This window comes from Triticum aestivum, chromosome 5B, assembly GCF_018294505.1.
Source record: "Triticum aestivum cultivar Chinese Spring chromosome 5B, IWGSC CS RefSeq v2.1, whole genome shotgun sequence".
Lineage (NCBI taxonomy): Eukaryota > Viridiplantae > Streptophyta > Magnoliopsida > Poales > Poaceae > Triticum > Triticum aestivum.
Window position 1 is genome coordinate 688,135,666 of NC_057807.1, and position 7,093 is coordinate 688,142,758.

The following is a 7,093-nucleotide window of genomic DNA, read 5'->3' on the forward strand; positions in this document are numbered from 1 at the left end:
TACTTGTTGCTCTAGGATGAAGGCTCCACACCTTCCCTTTTCATGCAAATTCAATGATAATGAAACCTTAGATTCTTATGCTAATGGTATCTATGATTACTATGATGTGGAACAAATAGAAGAATTTGTTGCTTTTATGGGTGCTTATGAGGTTGAATCTATGTTTAAAGTGTTTGATGATTTTGATGATTCAGTTTATAGACCAGAAAATCTTGCTATACTTAGATATTGCTATGAAAATTATGAATACAATTACTATATTAATGCATTTATTGAGAAATTCTCCGCTATCCAAGAAGAGACTAATATTTTGCAGGAAGCTATGGAAGAAGAAATTGATGAAACTGTGAGCTCATTAGATAAAAAAGATGATGAGGAGAGCGAAGAACAAAAGGAGGAAGAGCGGATTGATCACCCGTGCCCGCCTTCTAATGAGAGTAACTCTTCAACTCATACATTGTTTACATCCCCTTCGTGCTTACCAAAGGATGATCACTATGATCCCGTTGATTCTCTTGAAATATCCCTTTTTGATGATGCTTGCTATGCTTGTGGCCAAGATGCCAATATGAATTATGCTTATGGAGATGAACTTGCTATATTTCCTTATGTTAAACATGAAATTTTTGCTATTGCACCCACGTATGATAGTCCTATTATCTTTTTGAATTCTCCCGACTACACTATATCGGAGAAGTGTGCGCTTAGTAAGGATTATATTGATGGGTTGCCATTTACCATTGCGCATGATGATTTTGATGAATGTAATATGCATGTGCTTGCTGCTCCTACTTGCAATTAATATGAAGGAGGAACTACATCTTCGCCTCTTTATGTTTCCAATACGATAGAATTGCAAGAAACTGCTTATACTATGCATTGGCCTTTACTATGTGTGCATGAATTGTTCTTTTATGACATGCCGATGCATAGGAAGAGAGTTAGACTTCGTTGTTGCATGATATATGTTACTTTGTGCTCACTACTGAAGTACAAATCATTGTTAATTAAAATTGGCTTTGATATACCTTGGGATCTGGGTGGATTCATTACTTGAGCACTAAATGCAACCTAAATTTTGTAGGCATATAAGGCCTTTGTCGAGCATAGGAATCTTGAGGTGAGGGAGTACTTGCAACGAGTGAAGGCAAACGATAATTACAACCGTCAAGCGATGACAGTTAGATTTGCCCGCTTAAACCCAAGCTAAAATTTGCACTTCCATTCCTTCTGACCTTCTAGTTTGCTTGTTTAACTAACATCTAGGCTATGTTGGCATCTTGGACTAACCGCACGAAGCCACCACAAATTGGAACCCCACCACCACCTGCGGGAGAACCCCCACACATGCCCACGTTCGATGAATGGGTGGCACTAGGCAGTGATAGTCCGGTTAGTACATTTGCCTTAACTAGTTCCCGTTCATTCAACACTATCATATCATATTTACCGTTAGAATCTTCTCTCAAACATGTAGGGGACCGGTGGCTCAACTCCTGCTACGTCGACCCCAGTCACTCCGATCTGGTAGAGTGGTGGTGGTCGCGGTGGCGGTTTTGGCGGTGGCGGTTTTGGCGGAGGTGGTTTTGGCGGAGGTGGTCTTGGCGGCGGCGGTCTTGCTTGATGTCGATGTGGTTTGGGCGGAGGCGGTCCGTGCATGTGGCCATCGTGCCATACCTTTCATGTTCCATGTCGTACACTATTTATGTTCATGAACTTTCACCAGTGATGATCTTTAGATGATGAATTTGAGTATGTTTAAATGATGATGATGAACTTTAGTATGTTTAGATGATGAACTGTCATATTTCTGCATAATCTCATATTATTCTGCTCTGAAATGTTGTCAAATGAATTGAAAAAGAGAAAACAGGGAAAATAAAAAAAAACTATGTCTATGGCAAAGCCGTTGGCATAGATGAGCCCAGGGCTTCCCGGGGCGTGACACGTGGCAGGGCTATGCCTACGCCAAAGCCGACGGCATAGGGAACGACACGTGGCAGGGATATGCCGACGGCAAACCTATGCCGACGGCAAAGCCGTCGGCATATCCCTGCCACGTGTCATTCCCTTAGTCGTCAGACGAAAAACACCGGCGACGGCTAAACTATGCTGACGGCTGGCCCTCGGCCGTCGGCATAGGCACCTATGCCGACGACTATACTATGCCGACGGTCTGACACATCTACGCTGACGTGATCTATGCCGACGGGGCTATGCCGACGGAAGCCGTAGGCATAGATCTAAGCCGACGGCATATGGCCTATGCCGACGGCCCTGGGTCGTCGGCATAGGCCGCGAGTCCGGTAGTGAATGGGCATAGGCCTTGTACGTGAAGACTGGGGCTGGGCTTCCGTGTATCACAAATTCTCAAATATTTGCAACTTATATGTTCAAGTGCTAGTTGGCCCACGCCTAGGGCTACAGCCCCAGTTGTCCCAGGCCCAATTTCCCCCCTCATACATCCAACGCATGGTTACACACACTCATGCACGAGTATAAGATGAGGTGCACCATCCAAGCAGTTTTTGCCAAGAGTACTTGAGAATCACCAGCATCCCAAACTAGCTTCAGGATGCCGTCTCCACAGCTCCACTGCGGCGTGGCAAGACACCACCTGGATAGCCATCTCATGCCACAATGTGGTTAGCAGGTAGGAGAACACATGTTGATCTTGCGCGTACCACATGGTGAAGTCGTCCAGCAAACATGGCAGAGGGGAAATAGTCTTGCCGTCGTCGGAGGTGACCCCAATGGTCATGGGCGCCTTCTCAGTGTATAGTCTGCCATTTGCGCCCCCTAATGGCAGAGGCGAAGGTAGCGCACCATTGAACATTGTTCCCTTTCATAAGCCTCTCGGTTGCAGCGTGAACAAATGGAGAAGAGGGGAAGGATAGTCATGTGAGTTTACATTGTCCGGTTATCCCATGTCTGCTTTGTAAGAGGGCTTCCTCATTATCTTGTACCGTTCTGTTGCATAATTTGGTTTCTTCTTTATCTATAATGCAGGGCAAATGCTTGTTTCGAGAGGTTTTCTTCCACCATGTTCAGTTCCATTCGAACATGCTTTCCAAGATGGCACAGATGTAAGACCGACACGTCTCAACATGCATGCCATCAGCTCTATAGTTGTTAAGATGTGGCTACATTTTCAACACTCAGCTATTAGGCTTAACCAGAAGGCATATCTTGTGTTGTAGGCACTTGTAGAGGTCTTAGAAGCAGCTCTGCGGCTCGATCAAACCAGTTGTTGTGCTTTGCACATTGCCACATTCTGTGCACTTCCTACTGGGTACGCATGGAGTTGAAAGTCATGCCTATTGGTGCCGCCGAAGAGCCATAGATACTGATTTATCTCACAACGCATTCATGTTGATGGCTGAAGTCTACGTGCAAATAATACAGAGCGAGAAAACCTGCAATCAGGATGACGTTTATATACACATTGGATGCACGTTGTGTTCCCATTACCTAGCCTGGGCGGTCAATGTTGTGGGTGCAGTAGTGCTGATCAATCAGGAAGGGATTCTGCACGCTTGACATGTTGTAATGCATGAATGTGACTTGCTTCACTGTGCCCAGCTTGGAATTAACCCATATTTTGATCTTAACCTCGTTTCTAGTGTCGTCGGCACACACCGTCACGTTATTCACCGACTCGTAGTCTAACCCCTGCTGGTGACTTAGACTCCTAAGGGCATGTACAATGATTTGATAAGATAGTCTTATCTTAATTTTTCCATGTAATTTAGAGATAACAAAAAAAAAACATATCTACAATGAGTCATCTCTTAGCCTTGTCTCCAATAACTAGCTATTTCTAAAAACGTGTTGAGACATATTGTGCTAAGAGATCATCTCTTGTCTTTTCTTAAATAAGAGAAGACAAGCCTTTCTTATGATTTCTCTCTCCTCCACCTCATCATTTATCCTACATGACATTCTAAAGATAGTACCATTGTACAGGCCCTAATATTAGTCGAGATAAAAAAATAGAACGAAATAATTTGTTAGCCAAGGGGGGCTATGGCCCCCAAACCCTCGAGAATTATGTGAAATACCATTAGTTAAGCTAAAATCTTGAAGATTGTCAAAGTTTAAGTTGAATTTGTCATTATGGCCCCCTCAAGTCTGCTTGACCCCACCAATAATCTTTGGCAAGCTCCACCACTAATTGGGATGATCTTTTGATCAACGAGGGAAGCCCTCCATTCGGGTTCGGGTAGTACAATACGGCTCGGCGGATGATCCAAGGGGCCATCAACCTTGTGGTGAATGCAGTTGTAGAAGTATTAGAAGCAGCTCAACGGCTCGATTAAACCAGCTGTTGTACCCTACACATTCTCACAATAAGCCGTGTTGGTTTTCTCGTGATTGTTTTAGCTCAATGCCCTTCTTGCAGAAGAATGCCACTTCAGGAGTACGTACAGTTACAGTTGAAAGTCATGGCTGGTGGCGGTGCCGAAAAGTTGTTGATACTACTGTATGTCCGTATCTCAGGTCGCCGATGCTGATGGTTGAAGTCTGCGTGCAAATAACACAGACCGAGAAAACATCAACCATTATGATGTTTATATACATCGATGCACCTACGTGTTCCCATTACCTAGCCGAGGCAGTCAATGTTGCAGCGAAGTAATAGATGGAAAAAAAGAAACAAAGCCCACAGACCAACTAGGAACTAGGAGATCACATGAAGGAAGGCCTATTTATAACCCACCTATTTATAACCCACGAAAAGATCAGAGGAGAAAACCGAAAGGAACACCAAACCGCTAGCGGTTTCTGGACTGAACGAATAAAGCGGCACCGATCAAGGCAGCGATTGCAACTACGCGTGGACCCTGGCGAGACGCACACACGAGCGAGCAATCACGCGGCAGCGATAACAAAGCCCACCCATGTCGGCCCACACATGCACCCATCTAGGCAAGAGAACACATGCAATTAGGTCAACAGAACAGGGGTGGCCCACATGCACCCAAATTTAATACACCAAATAGCTAGACGCACACGCGGGAGTACACACGACGTTAACAAAAATTACGACCGGGCGCCTAGAGTCACACACGATTCTATCCCGTAGGATCCCAAACAATTGCACGTGTCATGTGTCGATAGGTCGCTCGTTTCAACCAGACCAAGTGGTGAGACGTGGTTAAGAAATTTTTTGTTGGAAATAGGGTTGGGGTATTAGAGGTAATGACAGTGGTGCTTGAACTGGACATGATGTTCACTTTAATGCCTGAACTTGGAATATACGCCAAACTAGTTTTTAAACTTGGCATGAACGTACAAATACGGTGGTAATTTCATATGTAGACGTAAAGTGTGCTGATGTGGCATGGTATTTAGTTGACATGGCATGGTGTCCATTTCTAGCAATGGAACAAGATTTTAGTTAAATATTGTGTCTCTATGACTATTGGGTCCTGGAGACGGAAAATCAAAATGAAAATTGGTGCCCGATAGGTATCAAACATGCGACCTGAAGCGTGAGAGCAACCTGTGTGCTAGCCACTCCAACACATAACTATATGTTTAAAAGCGGCCCCTTATCCTTGATGTATACTCAGGTAAAAAGCTCGTGTTACTTAAATCGGCTACACCAAGGAGTAGTATCAGTATGCCAGTACATGTAATCACTCTACCCAGCGCCTGGGTACCTCCTGTTGGAACACACAAGGTGAATGTTGATGCGGTGCTGCGCAAAAAATATCGCAGTGAGGAGCTATATATGCTGTTTGTCGCGATGACCAAGGCGTGTATGCAGTCTCGACAGCGCTAGTCTATCAAGGGCTGACGGACCATACGAGTCTTGAAGCCCTTGCATGTCGGGAAACTCTCTCTCTTGCAAAGAACCCCATGGTGCAGCAGATCAAAATTGCTTCAGATTGTAAGTGCAGGACATACACAGAGGCACTTTGAGGCCTATTGCTCTGATTGTGAATGAGATACATGCTACTAGTAGGGACGTTCTTTCATGTAATTTTTTTTTTAAAGGTAGGCTCTTCAATATGGAGGCACATAGTTTAGCAAAACATGATTTACATCTAGATGAGTGTCGTGGTATGCTCACGGCAGATGCCATAGGTAGACTTATCAAACATGGTTGGGGCCAAAGGACGCCGGTGGGTTCCGGAAACGAAATTGGGTACAAGCGGTGTTGCAACATGCGACGTACCCAGATTCGGGGCCCTCCGTAGAAGGTAAGAGCATCTCCAGCCGTTGGCCCCCCAGGAGGGGCTAAAAATCGCCCCTTGGGGGCGCACCGGCGCTAACACCGGCGCTAAAAGAAAAAAACTACTAAGGGCCGTCACTCGCCGTCTCCATCGCCGCTCCTCGCCGTCCGCCTAGCCACTCCCCGCCTCCTGCCGCCCGCCCTCGCAGTTCTACATGCCGAGGAGGCTGTAGAACCGCGTGTAGTCGCCGTCGTCGTCATCATCGTCGCCGCCGCCTCCCCCGCCGCCGTCCCTGCTGCATCCCTCCCCCGGTTGGCGCGGCGGGTTGGACGGTCCGGGGGCAGCCTCCTCGTCGTCGCTGTCGAGGATGACGACGCCGTGCTCGTCCTCGCGCCCGCGCTTGCGGACTTCGATATCCTCCAGGGCCCGGCGCTGCCGGACCATCTCGTGCGGAGGTAGTCGTCCCGCGCCCACTGCAGGGCGTCCTCGTCGGAGAAGTCGCGTCGGGCTATCTCCTCGTACTCCGGGGGGAGGCTGGGCTCCGGCTTGGGCTCGACGAGGACGAAGCGGCCGGATGGGGGGGGGTGGAGTCGCCGATGCGGACGCTGGAGGAGCGGCGGGTGCGCGCGCTAACCGACGTGTCCTGGGGCTCCGGCATGACAGGGCGGAGGCAGGGAGATCCCGAGGAGCGGCCGGACGAGGAGGAGGACGTGCCGGGCCGCTCCATACGCCTCGACGTCTAGGAGCTCCCACGACGGCGTGAGAAGGTCGGGGGAGCGGGGTACTCGAGGCGCGGCGTGTTGCCGTCCTCGATGTACTCGAGGACGGCCTCCAACGTGCGGCCGGGTACGCCCACCACCGGCGCCGGCCCTCGGAGTTGAGCCTACCGGAGGGCACGACGCCGTTCGTCG